A 24,821-nucleotide genomic window follows, 5' to 3' on the forward strand; every position below is an offset into this window, starting at 1 on the left:
TGTTCTTCAAGTGCTGACTAAGCCCCCAAGGCTGATGTTAGCTGGTACATATACACGCTGCTGCTGTTGTTGTTCAGTCACTAAGTCATGTCCGACTCTTTGCGACCCCAAGGACTGTAGCACACCAGGCTTCCCTGTCCTTCACTATCTCCCAGGGTCTACTCAAGTGCATGTCGGTCGAGCCAGTGATGCTATTTACACAAGTGGATACATACACATATCACCCTTTAGATTGAGGTATTTTGCATGTTTATTACTGTGTACATAAAATAACAATTGATGGGGATATCAGAGCCATTCCTCCTTTCAGCAACTTCTATCAAACTTGCTTTCACTTTAGTTTTGTCCTGATCTGTGTGCAGGCCACTACAGATCTGTCTGGAGATTTCAAAACACTTTACATCATTCTTTCAGTCTTGCTTTCATCGGCATCTACCGGTATTCCTGAAATCAGGATTGCCGTCTAAGAGGCAGGGATATTTCTGCACGTGATTTTTCCAATTCAGTCACTGATAGCTTGTGACTTGGACTGAGATGCTGTTACCTAAGGATGCTTTGCAATTCCTTCACACCTATCCAGACCAAGTTGAAATTCCCCACTATCACACGTGATCAAAAGAAGAATCTAAATAAAATTAAACCTTACCTTGAGGAGGGGATGTGAAATTCTGCCTTAATCGTTTTCAGGGCTACCGCCCTCTGTCAGAATAAAACTGGAGAAAGATTCTCTTAAACAGTCCAGGGAGTCAAGGAAGTCTCTCCAGGCTTGATGCAAATGCAGCGGATGAAACATGGTCACTCTCCAAGCCGCTTCCCTCCTGTCTTAGCCAGAGTCACCAGCATTTTCCATGAGCAAGAAGGTCTGTCAGAGATAAAAATATCAATCAAATATCTACCAAATGCAAGCAATCTACATATTTGAAAAATATTTAAAGAATATCAGTATTATATATATATATATATATATATGAGTGCTTGGCCTCCTATAGCATAAAACTGAACTCTGAACCCCAGTAACTACTAAATAATTAGAACGACTCGTTTCTTTCTCCCACCCCCAAAAGGAAAGCTGTTGATAGTTGACGAAAAAAAATCAGCTAACCAGATGGGCCAAAAATCAGATCAATTATACTTATCATCTATGGACATTGAAATGAAGCGGTTTTCTATATTTTTTTCCTACACTTTGAAAAAGATGATATCCATTTACATGTATTTAAAATTGTTTTTCTGTTAATTTTGAATGGTTACCCAGAAACATTTTTTTTAATTTTACTTTTCATTGGTGGATAATTGCTTTGCAATGTTGTGTTGGTTTCTGCCATACAACAGCATCAACCAGCCATAAGCATACATATGTCCCCTCCCTCTAGTCAGGTTATATTTTTTAAGAGGAAATTATGAAAAATAAAACATTTTGCAGACGTTCTTACAAATAGTATCCAGGGCAATTAGAAATACATTTTGAAGGAAAGTAGAAATCATCCTCTCTGACTGAGGAGACAACAGAGCAGGTTCAACATTTAAAAAAAGCAGGATAGGGCGTCCCTTGCGGCTCAGTGGCAAGTAATCCGCCTGCCAGCGCAGGGGACACGGGATGGATCCCGGTCCTGAAGATCCCACACAGCGAGGGGCAACCGGCCTCAGGTGCCGAAACCGCTGAGCCTGTGCTCTGGGGCCCAGGGGCTGCAGCTACGGAAGCCCGCACGCCCCAGCGGCCACGCTCCGCAACCAGAGAAGACGCCCCACTGAGGAGCCCGCACAGCGCAGCTGCAGAGCAGCCCCCACTGGCCACGACTGGAGAAAGCCCACGTGCATCAGAGAAGACCCAGCACAGCCAGAAACAATTAAAAAAAAAAATGTATGTATATCGGAGAAGGCAATGGCACCCCACTCCAGTACTCTTGCCTAGAAAATCCCATGGATGGAGGAGCCTGGTGGGCTACAGTCGATGGGGTCACTAAGAGTCGGACACGACTGAGCGACTTCACTTTCACTTTTTACTTTCATGCATTATATATAGGATAATGAACTTTGCGAAAGAGGAAAGACAAGGCTTCCTATGACTTTCAAATTTAAAGAATGTCTTCTGAGGACTCTAAGTACAAATGAATCTCTGAAATGAGCAGAAAGCTGGACAAATGAATGTCATGGTCAGCAGACAGAAGGAGATTTGAAAAGATGCAGAAAGTACCAAAGCTGTCCCTTCAGCTTGTGTTGTTCAGTTCAATCGCTCAGTCGTGTCCAACTCTTTGTGACCCCATGGACTGCAGCACGCCAGGCCTCCCTGACCATCACCAGCTCCCCAAGCTTATTCAAACTCGTGGCTATAGAGTCGATGATGCCATCAACTATGTTATCCTCTGTTGTCCCCTTTTCCTCCTGCCTTCAATCTTTCCCAGCATCAGGGTCTTTTCCAATGAGTCAGTTCTTTGCATCAGGTGGCCAAAGTATTGGAGTTTCAGGTTCAGCATCAGTCCCTCCAGTGAACACCCAGGACTGATCTCCTTTAGGATGGACTGGTTGGATCTCCTTGCAGTCCAAGGGACTCTCAAGAGTCTTCTCCAGTACCACGTGCGTTAGTAGCAGTTAAACACTGCTGCTGCTGCTGCTAAGTCGCTTCAGTCGTGTCCAACTCTGTGCGACCCCATGGACTGCAGCCTACCAGGCTTCTCCGTCCATGGGATTCTCCAAGCAAGAACACTGGAGTGGGTTGCCATTTCCTTCTCCAAGGCATGAAAGTGAAAAGTGAAAGGGAAGTCGCTCAGTCGTGTCTGACTCTTTGGGACCCCATGGACTGCAGCCCACCAGGCTTCTCCGTCCATGGGATTTTCCAGGCAAGAGTACTGGAGTGGGGTGCCATTGCCTTCTCCAGTTAAACACTAGAAGATGGTAAACACCAGGAGAAAGCCTGCTGTGCCTCAGGGCAGCCCCTTGTGCCCTTTGATGTAACCTGCAAGAGGGGCATGGCTGAGAGGCACAGATGGTTCATTCCCCTTTCACATTTTCCATTTGCACAGAGTGATGAGTAATAAAAAGAGCATTTTTTCTTGGAATAGACATTATTGGCACAGAGTTCACAGCTATGAATTTATTGCCCCTACCAACAAGTTTGTGCAGGTTGAGTTTTATTTTCTCTGTTTTGTGATAAACAAAACTGAAATTTAGGTGAAATGACTTACCTCACCTCCTCCACTCTCTGCGAACCCCTCATCCAAGGCAGAACATAAGGTAATACGAGTAAGAGATTGAGGAAGCAATATTTCCAGCTCAGGCATGCAAATCTTAGGACATTATTCTAAACTTGTCAAAATCTTGTGCTATAGGATTTTTTCTTTTTAACTTTTAAGGCTCAATAAATAGAATTTTCTGTGTCATTGGGCAGCTACACGCTTCTTTCCGTGTCTCAGCTATGCCTAGAGAAAGCCTCTTTCTTCTTATTCAAATTAACACTATCATCCAAACAGTAAACGAGCATAACTTACCTGGCTGACAGGGAAAGTCACTGGCAGGAAGTACACTTCCCTGCTAACCTAAGTCATTTATGCAAAGTACAGAACAGACAGCAGATTGTGTCAAAACTATAATAACTAGAGGGAAAACTTGCAAATTTTAACTTCCTCTCTAGTTTTCAAATCAGAAACTTCTGGTAGAAAACAAGAATGATGTTATAGACTCCCCCCCCCCCCCACCACCAATATTTATTTTTTGTGGCCAAACAAATGTATTTTTAAATTGCTTTTTTTTCAGGGGCTTTATTAATTTACACTATTCCTGAAATATATGCACTGATTTCACTAAATTTACACCTAAATTTAGTTATCTTCTTTAGTGAGGTGTCTGTTCAGGTCTTTTGCCCATTTTAAAATTAGGTATTTTGTCTTTTGTTGCTGATGAATTTTAAGAATTCTTTGTATATTTGGAGTGAGAAATGTTGATGTAATTCTCAGGGACGTGATTTGTAGGGTCGATTAACATCATTTCGAGGCTAGGAGATCTATATTCTATTCTATATGTATATTATACTCATAGCTGATATAATTCTAATAACAGAAGTAATTTCTATTTGCACAGTTCTTGCATGTTCTTTTGATACGTATAAAAGGACCCCCTCAACACATGACCAAGATCTTTCTGCGGGAAGTGATCAAAATATGGGTGTGTATAACCTGGATGGAAAATTTCCCTAATGGTGCTTTCTGATGGCTTTGTAGTGTATTTTCAAGCATATACATTTTTTTGGGGAAAAAAACCTGAACATATTTTTCTATATCATTCTCCTTTTTTGTTTGAAATTGGTGTTGATTTTATGTTACTTTTCTCCAGGATGGAGGAGTAATTTATGATCAGGAAAACAAGAGCCTAAGACGTTTAGTGAGCCCCAGACTGAGTCAGCACAGCCGTTCTTACGCTCATCATTAAAAACAGTTTATGGAAGTAGTTTCTGTTAGGTTGAAGCTGCTGTTCTTCATGTAAAACAGTTTAGCATTTGAAGGTTTTAAGTCAACTCTCACCAAGGATGCAAAGCAAACTGGTTTCCAATCCCAGAGAGCCAAGCCGATGTAACCTGGGTTTCGGAACCTGAGAGGAGAAGAAATGTGTCCTGTGCAGTGTTGTGTCTACTGATCTGCGATCATCTATTCATTCTCTGTAAATATGTGCCCCGGGAATGAGAACAGGGTGATTCTATAATTCAACATGCACTCTACTAAGGGAAAAAAAATTTTTAAGAAAAAAAAATTTTTTTTTTTTTTATAAGTAGAAAAGAGGCAGAGTTTGGCAGCTTTTAGGATTCATTTTTGGTACTTCAGTTCAGTTCAGTCGCTCAGTCGTGTCTGACTCTTTGCAACCCCATGAATCGCAGCATGCCAGGCCTCCCTGTCCATCACCATCTCCCAGAGTTTGGTACTTCATGTCTGGTCAAACCTAAGCAAGGATCATTTCCCACCTTACTCCAGAATGATTTCATTTGGAAAAGCAAATGTCATTAAGATAGCAGTGGGGATTTCCCCCATGCTAGGCATGAAGTTCAGTCACTCAGCCGTGTCCAACTCTGCAACCCCATGGACTGCAGCACACCAGGCCTCCCTGTCCATCACCAATTCCTGGAGTTCACTCAGACTCATTTCCATTGAGTCAGTGATGCCATCCAACCATTTCATCCTCTACTGTCCCCTTCTCCTCTCGCCTTCAATCTTTCCCAGCATCAGAGGCTTTTCCAGTAAGTCAGCTCTTCACATGAGGTGGCCAAAATATTGGAGTTTCAGCTTCAACATCAATCCTTCCAATGAACACCCAAGACTGATCTCCTTTAGAATGGACTGGTTGGATCTCCTTGCAGTCCAAGGGACTCTCAAGAGTCTTCTCTAAAACCACAGTTCAAAAGCATCAGTTCTTCGGTGCTCAGCTTTCTTTATAGACCAACTCTCACATCCATACGTGACTACTGGAAAAACCATAACTTTGACTAGATGGACATTTGCTGGCAAAGTAATATCTCTGCTTTTTAATATGCTGCCTAGTTTGGTCATAGCTTTTCTTCCAAGGCGTAAGCGTCTTTTAATTTTATGGCTACAGTCACCATCTACAGTGATTTTGGAGTCAAAGAGAATAAAGTCAGCCACTGTTTCCCCATCTATTTCCCATGAAGTGATGGGACCGGATGCCATGATCTTAGTTTTATGAATGTTGAACTTTAAGCCACCTTTTTCACTCTCCTCTTTCACTTTCATCAAGAGGCTCTTTAGTTCCTCTTCCCTTTCTGCCATAAGGGTGGCGCCATAGGGTGGAAGGAATGAATGGCTGATGTGATTGGGGAAGTCCCGCCACCAAAACCATCATCACGCTTCCGCCTCTCCTTCATCTACAGGGCACACTCTTGACCACGACCTCAAGAAGTTTCACTTCAAAATAGATAAAGAATTCTCGGGACTTCCCCGGCGGTGCAGTGGTTAAGACGTGGTCTTCCAGTGCAAGGGGTGTGTGTTTGATCCCTGGTCAGGAGCTAAGATCTCACGTGCCTTGCAGGCAAAAAACCAAAAATAGAAGCAATATTGTCACAAATTCAAGGAAGACTGTAAAAGTGATCCACATAAAACATATTTTAAAAAAAGGAATTCTTAAATCTCAACAAAAGGAAAATGAACAACTCAATTTTTTAAAATGGGCAAAAGATCTGAACAGACACCTCACTCAAAAAGATGTGCAGATGGCAAATAAGCATATGAAAAGATGCTCTGTGCCACGTGTCCTTAGAGAAATGCAGACTCGAACAGCGAGATGCCACTCTGCCCGCGGATGGCCACAGTCCAGAACGCTGACAACACCAAATGCTGGCAAAGAAAGGAGACAGCCACAATTCCCATTCATTGCTGGTGAGGATGAAAAGGGTCCAGCCACTTTGGAGAACAATATAGCAGTTTATTACAAACTCAGCACACCAAACCAGCAATCTCACTACTTAGCGTTTACGCAAAGAGCTGAAAACCCATGTGCACAGAAAAACTTGCACAAGGACGCTTTTGCGTGCGTGTTAGTCCCTGAGTCGTGTCCAACTCTTTGCGACCCCAGGGGACTGTAGCCCGCCAGGCTCCTCTGTCCATGGAATTCTCCAGGCAAGAATCCTGGAGTGGGTAGCCATTCCCTAGAGGAATAGACAGAGTAGCCTTGCGGGCTACAGTTCATGGAATCACAAAAAGAGTCAGACACAAGAATACTGGAGTGAGTTGCCATTTCCTCCTCTAGGGGATCTTCCCAACCCAGGGTTCGAACCCGCGTCTTCTGCGTTGGCAGGCAGATTTTTTTTTTTTTCCAACCAGCTACCAGGGAAGCCGCACTGGGGAGGGGAGACTGCTTTCCCCAGTATAAAGATTCTAATGCTAATATCTTCCTGAAGCATCTTCACAGACACACTCCAAAATACAGTTTAACATGTTTTCCAGGCACGTGTGACCTAGTCATGGGACGCCTAACGTTAACCATCACCACTTGACGGACGATGTTCAGAGTCCTGTATGCTCTCTGGCAGTGACCGCAAAGCTCTGGTGTTCAGAGCTTGACCCTCCTGGGTTGAACTATCTTGAACAGAACGAGTGTGGTCATGGGAGCAGACTCACACTGCCCTTACCCAGAGTTTAGTAGCATCATGTAAATCCTGCTCACCTTGATGTTCAGCATTGGTGAAGTTCTGGACGGTTTGGCAACCTGAAAGGATTGGTTTTGACAGTTTTACCCAGTTTTATGGCTGCACTTTGTCAGAGAGAGGATTAGCTGGCTACCCAACCCCACCATCCTGGGATAGAAATCTTATTAACTACAAATGTATCTAGAGTGCATAAAATAGCTCTTTTTCAACCAATTCCCTCAACATTCCAAGCCTGCAAGGCAAGATGAGAGAGAGAGAGAGAGCTTGACTGATTGAGCTACGTGGGATCCAGAACGTCTATAACTGCACAAGAGTGAAAAGCCTTGTAGTTTGGACTCAAATGAACTTGGGTTTGGATATTGGCATTACAACCTCCTGCTATATGAACTCTGAGGGGGAACAAACAAACAAACTCTTTGCGCTTCCTCTCTAAGATAGAAATCATAACTAGATTTTGTGAAGACTAAACGCCTGGACTGTACTATGTGCTTAACGGATGTGAGTTCTCATCATTAGAGCTTTCCATAAGCAAGGACTATGTGCAACTGACTGGCTGGATTTTTGGTGTTTAAAAATTGCTTTAAAATGTGCATGTAGCTATTGGTGTTTTAAAAGGGCACATCTGGGGTTCTTAGTAATTTAAGGACACAACGTAGAAATGATTTCTAAAGCAACCAACACCCCTCTGGTTTAGTGCCCAAGAATGCAGCCCTCTCTTGTGTTTTTACAAGCCTTATGCTGATTTATGTTTGCAAATATACTTTTGGTAGTTTTCTTAGGCTGTATTCCCAGTGTCTTTCTTTAGATAATTATTGTATATATATTTTTTGCACTATTTTCAAAGTAACAAGGAAGAAAGAATGAAGAGGATAAAATGCATGTTAGTTTTTGTGGGATAAATTCCAAACCGACTTATTCTAGTAGAAATTCCACCCCTCCCCCCCGCCATTTTTCTTTTGGTCAAGTTATCTGCATTGATACCATTGCAGTACTCTTGCCATTTCTACTTTGAATTAATGCACAGGACCACAACTAGTCATTATACTAGTATTTCATTTCTAAGTACTGATCAGGGCCAAAATGCAAAACAAGACAATGCTTAAAAGGTTATGACGTAACTCAGGAAAGGTGTTCAGTTTCCTGGATGTTGCTAATATATGTGTTATATATACCTTTCTATGTCTTTGGAGGCCCAAATACATTGTAAGTTTGAGAACTGAATCAGGGTTTCCCTTTGCCTATGAAATCTTAATAGCAAAACATACCATTTAATTTCTCCTTGATACCTATAAATAACAGACATCAAAGATTATCCTGGTTTTTGTGAAACAATGTTGGAATCGGAGTAGAAACAGGACATGAATTTTGCTTTGCTCTTCAAGAGCTGTAGGCTCTTAAGTAAATCAACTCTGAATTTTGGTTCCCTTGCTTTCGACAAGGCAGAAGTTGAATCCCTAATTTTCTAATGCTGCTAAAATGCTATGACTGTGCAGTCAGCTTACATCAGCCTGAATTTCTCTCATGTCTTGTCTAAATACTTTATAAATTAAGTGCTGTTTTTGGCCATCTGCCTATTTACACCAAGAGTTGTCTGGTGCATTTGTCCCGTTAGATGTTGGGTATTGTTTTCAGAGATATGATTTAAGCTTCCAGGCAGTTAAACTTGTCTCAGTTACTGAGATTGGGACCTAACTTTTCTACAGTCTCACATATTAATAGTCATTTTAGAGTGGTGTGAACTTCTTTATGGATCCAGTATCTATCTAGATATAAACATATATGGATGTATATCCACACATATGATCCATTCTATGTACACACACATGTGCAAAGATAGATATACTCTAGCTCTGATTCCATTCTTTTAAAGTTTTTTTGTTTATTTTTGGCCGTGCTGGATCTTCATTGCTGTGCGGGCTTTTCTGCAGTTGACCCAAGTAGGGGCTACTCTCTAGCTGGGGAACATGGGCTGGAGGGCATGCAGGCTCGGTAGCTGTGAAGCCCCAGGCTCCAAAGCACAGGCTCATTAGTTGTGGTTCACAGGCTTAGTTGCTCTGTGGCATGTGAGATCCTCCCAGACCAGGGATCAAACCCTACTCTCATGCACTGCCAGGCAGATTCTTTACCACTGAGTCACCAGTGAAGCCCTGATCCTGTTCTTAAACCTAGAGCATCTTGGGTCTTCCTTGGCAGTCCAGGGGTTAAGACTATCCTCTATTGCAGAGGGTGGGGGTTCGATCCCTGGTCGGGAACTAAGATTCCACATGTTTCAGTTCAGCTCAGTTCAGTCGCTCAGTTGTGTCTGACTTTTTGCAACCCCATGAATCACAGCATGCCAGGCCTCCCTGTCCATTACCAACTCTGGGAGTTCACTCAAACTCATGTGCATCGAGTCAGTGATGCCATCCAGCCATCTCATCCTCTGTCATCCCCTTCTCCTCTTGCCCGCAATCCCTCCCAGCATCAGGGTATTTTCCAATGAGTCAACTCTTTGCATGAGGTGGCCAAAGTATTGGAGTTTCAGCTTCAGCATCAGTCCTTCCAATGAACACACAGGACTGATCTCCTTTAGGATGGGCTGGTTGGATCTCCTTGCAGTCCAAGGGACTCTCAAGAGTCTTCTCCAACACCACAGTTCAAAAGCATCAATTCTTCGGCACTCAGCTTTCTTCACAGTCCAACTCTCACATCCATACATGACCACTGGAAAAACCATAACCTTGACTAGACAGACCTTTGTTGGCAAAGTAATATCTCTGCTTTTCAATATGCTATCTAGGTTGGTCATAAATTTCCTTCCAAGGAGTAAGCATCTTTTAATTTCATGGCTGCAATCACCATCTGCAGTGATATTGGAGCCCCCAAAAATAAAGTCTGACACTGTTTTCACTGTTTCCCCATCTATTTCCCATGAAGTGATGGAACCAGATGCCATGATCTTAGTTTTCTGAATGTTGAGCTTTAAGCCAACTTTTTCACTCTCCTCTTTCACTTTCATTAAGAGGCTTTTTAGTTCCTCTTCACTTTCTGCCATAAGGGTGGCATGATCCGCATATCTGAGGTTAATGATATTTCTCCCAGCAATCTTGTTTCCAGCTTGTGCTTCTTCCAGCCCAGCATTTCTCATGATGTACTCTGCATATAAGTTCAATAAGCAGGATGACAATATACAGCCTTGACGTGCTCCTTTTCCTATTTGGAACCAGTCTGTTGTTCCATGTCCAGTTCTAACTGTTGCTTCCTGACCTGTATATAGGTTTCTCAAGAGACAGATCAGGTGGTCTGGTATTCCCATCTCTTTCAGAATTTTCCACAATTTATTGTGATCCACACAGTCAAAGGCTTTGGCATAGTCAATAAAGCAGAAATAGATGTTTTTCTGGAACTGTCTTCCTTTTTCCATGATCCAGTGGATGTTGGCAATTTGATATCTGGTTCCTCTGCCTTTTCTAAAACTAGCTTGGACATCTGGAAGTTCATGGTTCACGTATTGCTGAAGCCTGGCTTGGAGAATTTTGAGCATTACTTTGCTAGCGTATGAGATGAGGGCAATTGTGTGGTAGTTTGAGCATTCTTTGGCATTGCCTTTCTTTGGGATTGGAATGAAAACTGAGCTTTTCCAGTCCTGTGGCCACTGCTGACTTTCCCAAATTTGCTGGCATATTGAGTGCAGCACTTTCACAGCATCATCTTTCAGGATTTGAAAGAGCTCAACTGGAATTCCATCACCTCCACTAGCTTTGTTCGTAGTGATGCTTTCTAAGGCCCACTTGGCTTCACATTCCAGGATGTCTGGCTCTAGGTGAGTGATCTGACCATCGTGATTATCTGGGTCGTGAAGATCTTTTTTGTGCAGTTCTTCTGTGTATTCTTGCCACCTCTTCTTAATATGTTTTTTGGTGGCCAAAAAAACCAAAACATGAAACAGGAGCAATATTGTAACAAATTCAATAAAAACTTAAAAAATGGTTCACATCAAAAAATAAAAGAAAAAACCTAGAACATCTTGAGATCTATTGCTTTCTTTAGGACAGTTTCTCCTCTTAGTGCACTGAATTACTGTGCTCTCCTACCTAAAGAGATTGAAAATGTCCTGCTTGTGTTCAGTATACATCGGATGAGCAGGATGGTCAAAGAGAAAATGAGCTATTTTCACTTTTCAAGGGCTGAGCTAAAAACTCGAATCCTTAACTCACTCACCTTCACTGTTCTCTGGGAATGATTATAAAGAAAAATAGTATGTGATAGCTCTCACGCCCAGGAGGCGGTCAGGTGTGCACATTGCAACCTCACGTAGGGTCTCTTATTAATGGTTTCGTTTTGGCAGCTACACACCCAGGAGTGAAAGACAGAAAAGCCACACTCTTACAGCAGCTGTTCCCTACTTTCTCCACAACATTATTTTAAACACCTTGTGACCTGAGGGGTTAGGAGCGAGGGGATGACTCTCCAAGTGAATTAGCACCTGTCTGCGATGTCATCTCAGAAGCACTTACTCATTCACAGAAGGATTTTTCACAATTATCTTTTACAGTATGGATATTTTAAAACTGTACTCATTCTCCATTCTTATGTTTCATTCATAAAACCGCAGTGTGCACAGAATCAGAACTTCTGCAAGAAATATGGAATTGTGCTTCATTTTAGAAAACATAGAGGATTTACTAAATACTCTCAAATCCTTTTGAAAACCTTGTCATCAGTAGAGAGCTTCAGGATTAAGTCTACGGGATTTGAAAATTCTAATGGTGCTGTCAAAGAGTTGTCTTTTTTTTTTTAATTCTTTTTTAAAGACATAACAAAGTACCCAAACTTATGTTTTAAAATACCTTATTGAGGATAGGAGTACACATTTGTATTAAAATGTAAAACAAATTGAATTACATAGCTGCAGTAGGAACACTCCCTAACTGGTTGCCTGCTAATACTTCCATGATTAACGTTATTTCAGTGATAAATCTTTGTCAGTAAAGCCATATCCCACCTCTGCAACTATAACACACACACACACACACACACACACACACACACACACACAGAGAAGTGAGAAAATGGGGGGTGGGGAGCTGAAACTTTCTGACATCAGACATCATAAGCCAATTTGTACAGTATTAAAGCATCAGTCCCTTGGATGAAGGAAAGCAGGCAGATCATTAATCTTAGTTCCAATAACCTTGGATGTTTCTTCCATTGATAGACTGGGATATTGTACGTGTAAGTATGCTCTGTTGTGTTCGACTCTTTGCAGACTATCGTCTGCCAGGCTACTCTGTCCACGGAGTTTTCCAGCAAGAACCCTGAAATGGGCTGCTGTTTCCTTCTCTAGGGGATATTCCCAACCTGGGGGTTGAATCTGCATCTCCTGCATTGGAAGATGGATTCTCTACCACTGAGCCACCAGGGAAGCCCACATACTAGCCCTACTGCATTCTTAATAAATTCCTCCTCTTAAATGAAGTAAAGTCAGTATGGGCACTTATCCCCACACATCCCTGCCTAGCACAGGTGATAGCAGGAAATAATAACTGTCTTAATATAACTAAATCTGATTTTATAAATGAAAATGTAATGGTGTGATGGCAATTCTGAGGAATGAAAGTCCTAAAGAGAACATGATTTCTACAGAGTATACCAAGTTAGAGATTACTGAATAATTCCAGAATCATATTAACCTGCTTTAGAGTAATAATTTAAAATACTGTATTTGCATAGGATATCTTGAAAAAAGTTAATTGGCATGTCAAACTGGAAGTTGCTTTGGGGAAATATTATTGTAATATTAATCTGGTTTATGCCTAATTAATGTGAAGAGTTCTTTCACATTAAAGCAATCTTTTTCTTCTCAATCCATACACCCTGAAATTTCCTGCTCTCAGAGTTTATAGAAAGACAACATATAATCCTTGTCTCTAACTGCAACCACCATAATGTTGGGTAGGCTTTTATTTCTACTGTAAAACATCTTTTATTTAGTAGAATCTATTTTCCAGGTGTTAAATTTTCCAGAAGAGCAATTTCCCTTGTTTTAAGTCCTGGCTTCTCTGATATTGGTCTCTCTTGACTAGTTACTTGCAAATAAAAAGAGTTAATTTAAATTCAAGTCCATAATCTATTTTCCACTGTTTGTAGATGATACTACATGGTGAAAACTAATGTAGTTCCTTGTTTCTTTTTTCTACTTCAAAAGTGATATGACTTTGAATTCAGTTGCTTAGTTATTAATGATAACATCTAATTCAAAGATGCTATGTCTTAATAGACAACAAAGTTAAGTTGATTTAACTGGGACAAATTTCTCTTCCAGAAGACTGAGGGAAAGATGTTTATATAGGTAGAGTTCTGTTGTCATTTTAACAGTAACTCAGGTGGGTGTCATAAAATTTAGATTGGTACAAACATTAATCACTAAGCCACACACTTCCTTTTTCACTTTATGCAGGCTTCAAAGTCCTGCAGAATATATTATACCAGGAGGTACCTGTTTATACTCCTGGGTCACCATTTATTGGAAGAGAAAACACTGGGATAAATCTTTTACCCTAAGTCATAAGGAAACAAGATTTCTTTATTCTTTTTCTTTTTTTAATATTGGCTACAAATATGAAAGTTTAGCCAAGAGGGAATTGAAAATACCTTCCTGTTACATTTTTTCCACATCTGCAAGGCCTATGCTTAGAGGATTTAATTTTAAAAAGATTTCCCCTTATCATGAACAGGTTATGACATAAGCCAATTCTAGCTTAATATCTTCTTAAATAGAACAGAGCTTTCCTAGAATTCCTATGAATTTCCCTATTTTAATCTCTTCTTGTCTGCCACTTTCCAAGACTTCCTATCACCTTTGCTCCACTGTTTGCAATCTGTATAGTCCTTTAAGATCTGTGCAAGCTCCACAAAACCTTCCTCAAAACTTCAAGCCAACAGCTATGTCTTCCCAGACTTGATTTACCAGGATAGAGTTATGCTTTGCATTTGTAAGTATTAGGACAGATCATTTATTAACATATACTTCCTGTATGGTTGATATGTGTAAGCTTTTATAATTATTGAAGGCAAAAAGAAAAGGGGTGGCAGAGGATGAGATGGTTGGATGGCATCACCGACTCAGTGGATGTGAATTTGAGCCAAGTCTGGGAGATAGTCAAGGACAGGGGAGCCTGGTGTATTGTGGTCCATGGGGTTGCAAAGTATGACATGACTTAGAGACTGAACAAGAACAATGGGCGATTCTCTCCAGCTACATCCAGGTGGGTACTATGGCAACAGAGGAGGTTGTGAGATGAATAAATTCTTCTTTACAAAGAGCTGAGGGTAAATGTGTGAGGCCATCTAAAAAGAACAGTAAAGGCCTTTTCTCTACCACCCTGCTCGTTCAGTTAGCAAACCACAGGGCAGCTTTCCAGTGAGGTGTCTCAGAAGGCCTTAGTCATTGAGCACGAGCGTGATCGTCGTCCTGACGTGCTTCCTCTCGGGGCGAAATCATCTGGATTCAGGGAGTCCGAGGAGAAACAGGAATGAATGAGAGGAACTGAAACTGGGAATATTTCCCAGATGCATGCGTGCATTTCGGGGAGACTGACAATCTAATCATTTCTTTATTGCAGTGAAAGGCTATCTCTAATTTGGACTGATAGGAAGTCACGAGCAGTGTTCTGAAGGATTTGCTAAATATATGCTGCTGTGTGGCTCATTCGTGATCTGGAAGAGGGCTTCCTCTACTCCCAAAGTTCAGGTGGCTCTGTGAGTGGCTTGCTTCTCCAGATGCTTTGCTCTCCTCCTCTGAGGTCTGTTCCCTTTGTACACACTGGGCTCGTCCAGGGGAAATTGCGTCTGACGGCTCCTCCACCGAGGAAGCAGAACCAGAGTGGTTTAATGACTTTGACATTTCAAGTCAACTCGCTGGTTCACATACAAATCAAAATTTAATACAATCTGTGATGGTTTTATTGCATGCTATTGCTTCAAAAGACAAAAAACAAAAAAACAAGCTTCCACCCCTCGGAAACTTTCCCTAATTAATTTGAAGACAGGTAGTAAATCTGTCCATTGCATCCTGCCTTAATTTAAAAAAATAAGAATAAATAATAAAATAACCCACCATTCTTGCTTTACCTGTCATCTCACAGTACACGTCAACATCATATTTAGGTGGGCTGCCGTCTCTGGGGTTGCACAGAGTCGGACACGACTGAAGCGACTTAGCAGCCGTAGCAGCAGCAGTGAGCTCGTTAAGGCAAAGAATGTCAATGTATAATATCAATCTATAAGAAGGCTGATGCAAAACTGGTTTAAGCTGTGAAAGAACCCAATAGACCAATTTCAGGCTTACTGTTAAGCTAACAGGAGAATAAAAAGTGCTCTACACTGTGACACCCTGTACAGAAGAACCTCCAAAGACGTGATTTTGGCCCTCCTGACCTTGGCAAGGTCTGGACAGTGTTTTCGTCAGCGTGGATGGAGGGGGCTTGCACTGACATCTAGTGGGTGGAGAGAGGTCAGGGACGCTGCTCACTCCCTGCCTTGCTCAGGTCTGCTAATGCCTGCCCCTGGCTCCCATCAAAGAATCACCAGGTCAAAGTATGAGCACGGCCAAGGGTTAAACTCCTGAACAACAGGCAAGCACTCTTCTCCCCCTGATATCATGAAGGTACTGCTTCTATTTTAGAGTGTGTTGGGTGCACGTGTGGGTATGAGTGGGGGGATGTAGGAGGGAGGGACGGAGACTCTTTGGATGAGAAATATAGGTACTGAATATGAAAACGCTTTCTCTGATAAACTGTGCAGGCATTGTGGAAAACAGTTTGGAGGTTCTTTAAAAAACTGAAAATGGAGCTGCCATATGATCCAGCAATACCAGTCCTGGGCATGCACCCAGGGAAAACCCTTACACAAAAAGACACATGGACTGCAGTGTTCTTTGCAGCATTATTTACAACAGCCAAGCCCTGGAAGCAACCTAGATGTCCATGGACAGAGGAATGGATAAAGAAGATGTGGTGCATATATACACAATAGAATATTGCTCAGCCATAAAAAGAATGAAATACTGCAGCAACATAAATGGACCTAGAGATTATCCTAGCAAGTGAAGTAAATCAGAAAGAGAAAGACAGACACTACATGATATCACTCACATGTGGAATCTAACTTATGACACAAATGAGCTTATTTACAAAACAGAAAGCAGACTCACAGACACAGAGAACAAACTTATGACTGAAGGGGGAGAGAGGGAGCGATAAATCGGGAGTTAGGGATTAGCAGATACAAACCAGTTACAGTTCAGTCGCTCAGTCGTGTCCAGCTCTTTGTGACCCATGAACCGCAGCACCCCAGGCCTCCCTGTCCATCACCAGCTCCTGGAGCTTGCTCAAACTCATGTCCATCGAGTTGGTGATGCCATCCAACCATCTCATCCTCTGTCGTTCCCTTCTCCTCCTGCCCTCAATCTTTCCCAGCATCAGGGTCTTTTCCAATAAGTCAGTTCTTCGCATCAAGTGGCCAAAGGATTGGAGTTTCAGCTTCAGCATCCATCCTTCCAATGAATATTCAGGACTGATTTCCTTTAGGATGGACTGGTTGGATCTTCTTGCAAGTCCAAGGGGCTCTCAAGAGTCTTCTCCAACACCACAGTTCAAAAGCATCAATTCTTCGGCGCTCAGCTTTCTTTATGATCCAACTCTCACACCCATACATGACCACTGGAAAAACCAGAGCTTTGACTAGACAGACTCAGATTTAGCAATAGAGCAATACTTTAGTTTATGTGAATAGTAGCTACTAACACCTCATACTTTCTCCACGTGCTCTGCTTAAGTCATGAAATTTCACAGGCACTATTACTATCTCTATTTTATTTATTGTTTAGATAGTTTTAATTTTTATTGACGCATAGTTACAATGTTGTATTAGTTTCTGCTGTACAGCAAAGTGAATCAGCTATCTGTATACATATATCCCCTCTTTTTTGGATTTCCTTCACACTTAGGTCACCACAGAGCACGGAGTAGGATTCCCTGTGCTATAGAGCAGGTTTGCATCAGTTACCTATTACTATCTCCATTTTAATGATGAGAAAAGTAAACCCCAAAGATCGTCTTAGTAAATGTATACTAAACTTAAAAAAAAAAACCTAAGGCATTTACCCCATTATTATAATATGGAAGTCATAGGTTTTGGAGACCAGCCGCCTTGCTGAAGGACACACAGCTATGCAATGAAGGGACCAAGAAGAAAATGTAAACTTTGATTAGTTTTTCCCCATGATCCTTAGGGTTACCCTATTAATACAGGATATAACCTGGATGGAAAGAAAGTGCTGTGAGTGATGACATTGGGTCACACATTCTCCAGACTAAACGGGCACACAGCTGGGGCATCTGACACGTGGTCCTATAGGTACAGGTTTTCCTGTCACTCTGGACACAATATATTGCATTCTGCAGCCTGAAAGAGTTGCTGACTGTATGTTTTTACATTGAAATAGTACAGGCATGCTTTCTTTGTAATGCAGGTATAAATCAAGATACACCAAGAAAGCAACAAGTTAATTTACTTTGAATTTAGTTGGTTGCTGAAAAGAGAGACAAGACTGTGTGTCAGTGAGGAAACCAGAGGCTTCATCAAATAAAGAAAATTTGAGGAGGATTTATTTACAGAGGATCCACTTGTAACATGTGGGTGTGGTAGGAAACCACAGAAAGAACCCAGGAGGGAAGAGCTAACCATTCTGTCACCCCTAGATCAAACGTAAGGTGCCCAGTTAGTCTGTAGTTCAGATAAATAGCAAGTAAGTGTGTAAGTTTTGGTGTTAGTATGCTCCCCCGCCGCTTTCTCTTTTCTGTTTAATCTTGCAATGCTAAGCCTCCTCCCCAAAAGGAAGGAGCGGAGTGAGATTCCTGCAAGACCAGAGGCAGCGATTTGGGTCAAGAAGATGAGGAACCATGAGAGCAGTGAAGAGGCAGAGTGAGCGAGCCGTATAGCAGGGGACCTTGGCATGAGGAACCTGGCTGCCCCTTCCTCCCACCTTGAGCCCCTACCGAGAGAGGCTTCCCAATGTCTGAACCCCCCGAGACCAGCTTCCCAGGACACAGAGCCCAGGGAAGAAACGGGCAGAATAAATCGGAAGAAACTAGTAGAATCTATCTGGCCCAGATAGGATTACATTTTTAACATAGAAAAGGTGGTGACCAGGCATTGGAAAAATAAATCTATACTTTAGGTGACACCCGACTAGTTGACCATCTTAAAATTAATTTTTTGAAGTGTTCCATATACCAGGGGAGCTTGGGATTAGCAGACACAAACCTGCGATATACAGGATGGGTAAACAATTTCCTGCTGTGCAGCCCAGGAAACCTTATCCAATCTCCTGTGATAAACCAGGATGGGACAGAATATGAAAAGAATCCACGCTAGTCTGGTGGGCTACCGTCCATGGGGTTGCAAAAAGTCGGACAACTGAGTCCCTTTGCTACACAGCACAAAACAGCAGAATGCTGCAGATTAACCACACGTCAACAAAGTTTTTAAAAAATAATTACTTTATAATGCCCGCCCCCCTCTCCCCGCAAAAGCCCTAAAATCAATAGGAAATTATAAACAAATGACAATATGAGCTCTTTTACTCCCAATACTTAGCCTGTGTAACAAAGTTTGAAACAGGGAACACAAAAGAGGCAAAAAAATATCTGAAGTGAATCAAAGGAAAATTTAATAAAAATAGGTTCCCCAATTCTTTCAAAAGGAAAGGCAAGTCACAGAATGGAAACCAGTTTAAACCAACTACATGGTAACAAAAAGTAGAATAGTCCGTACCTACTGGATTTTTCTTCCAAAATTGGGTAAATGAAGGCTGAAATTTCTAGAGATTCAATCCACTTTTCTCCTCTGGAGAAAACTGTTTAGGATATAAAAACTTTTTTTAAGCTATTTGGTCACCTCATGAGAAGAGTTGACTCATTGGAAAAGACCCTGATGCTGGGAGGGATTGGGGGCAGGAGGAGAAGGGGACGACAGAGGATGAGATGGCTGGATGGCATCACTGACTCGATGGACGTGAGTCTGAGTGAACTCCGGGAGTTGGTGATGGACAGGGAGGCCTGGCGTGCTGTGATTCATGGGGTCGCGAATAGTCAGACACAACTGAGCGACTGAACTGAACTGAAGCTATTTGAGAGGGGTCACTGTATAACGGCACTGCTCATAATCAGTCACTGCCTGTGACCGAAGCATTCTGCAAACCTCATCCACACACATGATCGTGGACACCTTATTTTCGTTACTGTGGTTGTTCGGTTGCTAAGTCGTGTCCAGCTCTTTGCAGCCCCACTCACTGCAGCATGCTGGGCTTCCTTGTCCTTCACCGTCTCCTGGAATTGCTCAACTCATGTCCTGGAGTCAGTGATTCTATCCAATCACCTCGTCCTCCGTTGCCCTCCTCTCCTCCTGCCCTCGGTCTCTCCCAGCATCCGGATCTTTTCCAATGAGTCAGCTTTTCGCATCAGGTGACCAAAGCATTGGAGCTTTAGCTTCAGCATCAGTCCTCCCAAAGAACACCCAGGACTGATTTCCTTTAGGATGGACTGGCTGGATCTCCTTGCAGTCCAAGGGACTCTCAAGAGTCTTCTCCAACACCACAGTTCTAAAACTTCAATTCTCCAGCACTCAGCTTTCTTTATAGTCCAGCTCTCACATCCATACATGACTACTGGAAAAACCATAATTTTGACCTTAAAAATATTGTAAGTCAAAACCTAAATATCGATTTACACAATATGAGCACACATGTATGGTGAAGAAACACACAAATCTAAGACACAAAGGATTTGTGTGCACACATACATATGTGGAAGTAAATGCACAAAAATGATGACATTGCCTGATTCTGGATGTGAGAACTACAGGTAACATCTCATTATTATGACTTTATTTTTCTGTACCTTCTAAATTCCCCGCACGACATGACTATGATCAAAGTAAATAGTTTAATATTCTCTTTTGTGAGAATTTCATGTTTTAAAATATGTTGAATTGTCCTTTTACATTATTTGTGCTTCTGATATTAAAAAAAAAAAAAAAAAAAAAAACCTCAGTGGAAGAACACATTTACTCCTAGATAATACATTGCGTTTATCCATTGCAAACGCCCCAGAGAAGAGGACTGAAACTTTGTGTGTTCCTTTCGTTTTCGTAGTAAAATGGAAATTGTTTGTAGTCACTGCCAAGAATAAGGCTTTGTACCCTTGAGTTTGGCACTAACCGTATACTGCGTATCACTATCCAAATGCTGCTGGAAAATCTGAGACGTTTTTAGATGCTTTTGTACGAATGAGTGAAGGATTATCTCATCACAATGACTGATTATATGCTGGTTCCTTTGAATGGGTACGAGGTGGGTGGGACGTCAAGGGACATTTCTGGCCTGGCACCTTGACTCTCCATATTTGGCAAAGGAATGATTTTTGCTCTGAAACCTTCTGTACGGGGAACGGAGAAATGGCTCACGGCAGGGGACGTGCACTTGGCATCGTTTAGGCCATTTCTCAACATTTCAGTAACTGGAATGCCTCATTTCTCTGTGTCGACAGTCCTGAGTAACATAGTAGTACCCAGGAGATCATTTAAAGTCTCATTTTTTTAAAAAATAGGTAGCTTTTCCAGGCAAGCGTAGCATTTTGAATTTTAAGTCCTGTCATCACCCATAGGAAAAAAAAATATATATGATGTATTTCCTTTCCTGAATCTAAGTTCAAATTTTTGAGGTCTTTCTTTTTTCCAATAATCTCTGGGTGCAATCTTTTTTTCCCTGTTAGTTGCAATAACTTACCCTTGAAAGATATAATGGATTAAAGAAATGCTAAGATTTGCATTTTTTTTCCGAAACTGAGATTAACACACACTTCATGAAGCTGATATCTTTCCATCGGAAAATATAATTTGAGGGTTCCTAAGTTGCTGAATAAGAACATTTTTTTAAAAAGTGCCTTCTAAGTTATGTAAATGCTGTTGTTCAGTTGCTAAGTCATGCCCAACCCTTAGCGAACCCGTAGACTGCAGCATGCTACACTTCCCTGTCCTCCACTATCTTCCAGAGTTTGCTCAAGTTCATCTAAATGTACTTTGGTCGTGGCAGGTTAGTCGCTAAGTCATGTCTGACTCTTGTGACTCCATGGACTGTAGCCTGCCAGGCTCTTCTGTCTGTGGGATTCTCTAGGCGAGAATACTGGAGTGGGTTGCCATTCCCTTCTCCAGGGGATCTTCCCAGACCCAGAGATCGAACCCGGGTCTTCTGCACTACAGGCAGATGATTTACTGACTGAGCTATGAGGGAAGCCCATAATATAATATAAGCTCTGCTGCTGCTAAGTCACTTCAGTCGTGTCCGACTCTGTGTGACCCCATAGATGGCAGCCCACCAGGCTCCCCCGTCCCTGGGATTCTCCAGGCAAGAACACTGGAGTGGGTTGCCATTTCCTTCTCCAAAGCAGGAAAGTGAAAAGTGAAAGTGAAGTCGCTCAGTCGTGTCCGACCCTCAGCGACCCCATGGACTAGAGCCTTCCAGGCTCCTCCATCCATGGGATTTTCCAGGCAAGAGTACTGGAGTGGGGTGCCATTGCCTTCTCCGAATATAAGCTCTATATAAATGTTAATAATTATTGCCATTGAGACATTAGCTGGAAATTCAGAGAAGGGTCAGATTACAGAATGTTTTGAAAGTTAATAGAATTTAGAGATCATGTGACTTTATAACAAATCAGAACAAAACATTGTGAAGTTAACAGAGAAGAGAAGAGAGAGTCAGCACTGCTCGTTTCAGTTTGGGTTTTTGCCACAGGTGTAGAATGGAGGTCAGCTGGAAGCATCTGATACCATTTTTTCACTGAGGTGTTCAGAGAATAATGTATGGACTCTGTGTTGTTGTTTAGTGGCTAATTCGTGTCTGACTCTGCGACCCTGTGCACTGTAGGCCTCCAGACCCCTCTGTCCATGGGATTCTCCAGGCAAGAATACTGGAGTGGGTTGCCATTTCCTCCTTCAGGGGATCTTTCCAACCCAGGGACTGAACCCTTGTCTCCTGCTTTGGCAGGCAGGTTCTTTCCTATAGAGCCACCAGGGAAGCCCCACAGTTTCCATGACTCTCTGTTAATTACAAAAGAAGCGAGGGTTCTTTGTAGCTCCGTCTCTTATTGGACATAAGATTAGTTAAGACAACCAGGAATATGGAGTGAAAACTCCTTAGAGTAGAATCAACTTAGTCAAAGCATGTTTTTGAGTTCTTTCATATCTTCATCTGAAATGTGGATAACTGTTGTCAGTCACACAATCAATGACTAAAACATAATTAAAAACAATTAAAAATTTCCTTGCACACACATTCACATACTCTCATGCACACCTCCACATGATTATCTGTTGGAGTAAGACAAGGCAAAGAATGGGAAGAGGCTTCAATGTATCAGATAACTTTTAAGACTAGAAACTATAGGACACAGCCGTGTTAAACCTGTCAGCAGCCATGTCCGTCCCAAGCAGTGGCAACGTGCATTCATTTTGGGGTGGTGTACTTTATTGTGGAACAAGTTCATCAATAAATGTGAGTTACGGAAGTTCAAGTCCAATATCTGTCATTTGATTTGGGGTGGGAGGATGTTCAGGACGCCTGAGGCGGGCTTTCTGGGACTTTCTGCGGGCGGTGCTTATCAAACCTAAGTCTGTACAGGGCTTTTGTTTGCTTTTGCATCCCCTTTCTGGAATTAGAGTGTCTTTATTAGAGAAGATGTATAAATGTGAGCTGGCTTCCGTGGTGGCTCGGCAGTAAAGAATCCGCCTGTGGGTTCAGTCCCTGGGTCGGGAAGATCCCCTGGAGGAGGTAATGGCAACCCCCTCCAGTAGCCTCACCTGGGAAATCCCGTGGACAGAGGAGCCTGGTGGGCTACCGTCCACAGGGTTTCAAAGAGTCGGACATGACTTAGCAACTAAAAACAACAGAGTCTATCTCAGTTACAGGGTTAAAGCAGTGGTGTTGGAAGTGTTGGGTTGTACTCCACCAGAGCCAACAATGTCTCTTAAAATCAAGATGTCTCAAGGATCTGTCTTGTGAATGAGCTATGAAGTTTTCATGGTGAGAAGTTGTGGAGCAAGTACTAATATTGGATAAGAGTATCCCACCTGGATGATAGTTGACATTCTTGGCATTTTCAAGGTGAATGTCTTGCAAACATTTCCCAGATTTTATACATGTTGAATGAGACGTAGCTCAGGGGATTATCTTTTCAAAGTGCCTGTGTTATAATGATTTTTTTAAAGTGTGTGTGTGTGTGCGCTTGACAATTCTGGCTTCAGTTTTTATCTCTCAGCCATGCTAAATTAATATAAATCTGTAGTTTACTGTTACATAACAGCATGCAATCTTCAAACTGGGGAAAATATTGAATAAAATTACTAGTTTAACATGGTTAGAGCATTTTAGGTCTAATTATAGCCTCACTTTCTACTTCTCTTATACCTTGCACACTGGCTTCACTTTTAACCTCAGTTCAGTTCAGTCGCTCAGTCGTGTCCGACTCTTTGTGACCCCATGGACTGCAGCACGCCAGGCCTCCCGGTCCACCACCAACTCCCGGAGTCAACCCAAACCCATGTCCATTGAATCAGTGATGCCATCCAACCATCTCATCCTCTGTCATCCCCTTCTCCTCCTGCCTTCAATCTTTCCCAGCATCAGGGGCTTTTCCAATGAGTCAGCTCTTCGCATCAGGTGGCCAAAGGATTGGAGCTTCAGCTTCAACATCAGTCCTTCCAGTGAACACCCAGGACTGATCTCCTTTAGGATGGACTGGTTGGATCTCCTTGCTGTTCAAGGGACTCTCAAGTCTTCTCCAACACCACAGTTCAAAAGCATCAATACTTCAGTGCTCAGCTTTCTTTAGAGTCCAGCTCTCATCTCCATACATGGCCACTGGAAAAACCATAGCCTTGACTAGACGGACCTTTGTTGACAAAGTAATGTGTCTGCTTTTTAATATGCTGTCTAGGTTGGTCATAATTTTCCTTCCAAGGACTAAGTGTCTTTTAATTTCATGGCTGCAATCACCATCTGCAGTGATTTTGGAGCCCAGAAAAATAAAGTCAGCCACTGTTTCCACTGTCTCCCCATCTATTTGCCATGAAGTGATGGGACCGGATGCCATGATCTTAGTTTTCTGAATGTTGAGCTTTAAGCCAACTTTTTCACTCTCCTCTTTCACTTTCATCAAGTAACCTCACTGCCTTCCAAATTATTTGAAACATAAAATCCCAGCTCCTGATACATGTACTGTTTTAACATAGTTACTGGTGCTATTCTTTCAGAAGAAATGTACTACTCTCCTATTTGACACTTTATATCAACACAAATAGCCCAGAAATCTGAATTTTGTCTGAAACTGCTTTGTTTCCTGGGTAAAACACTGGTCATAAAAATCTATCCATGCCATTCTTTCTGAATATTTTGAGAATGCTTATTTTTATTGATTGGGAGAAAGTTTTCATATTTTTTTCCCAAATATTCTGAATGCATTCAAGAGAAATATTGTTAACAGCTGGTGGAAAACTCCCACCAGAAATTAGTTCCATAATGAGACATTACATTTGACTGTTTCCAAGAGCCCACAATCTTTATCTGCTGATAATAGGC

Source organism: Bubalus kerabau, chromosome 4, assembly GCF_029407905.1.
Source record: "Bubalus kerabau isolate K-KA32 ecotype Philippines breed swamp buffalo chromosome 4, PCC_UOA_SB_1v2, whole genome shotgun sequence".
Lineage (NCBI taxonomy): Eukaryota > Metazoa > Chordata > Mammalia > Artiodactyla > Bovidae > Bubalus > Bubalus kerabau.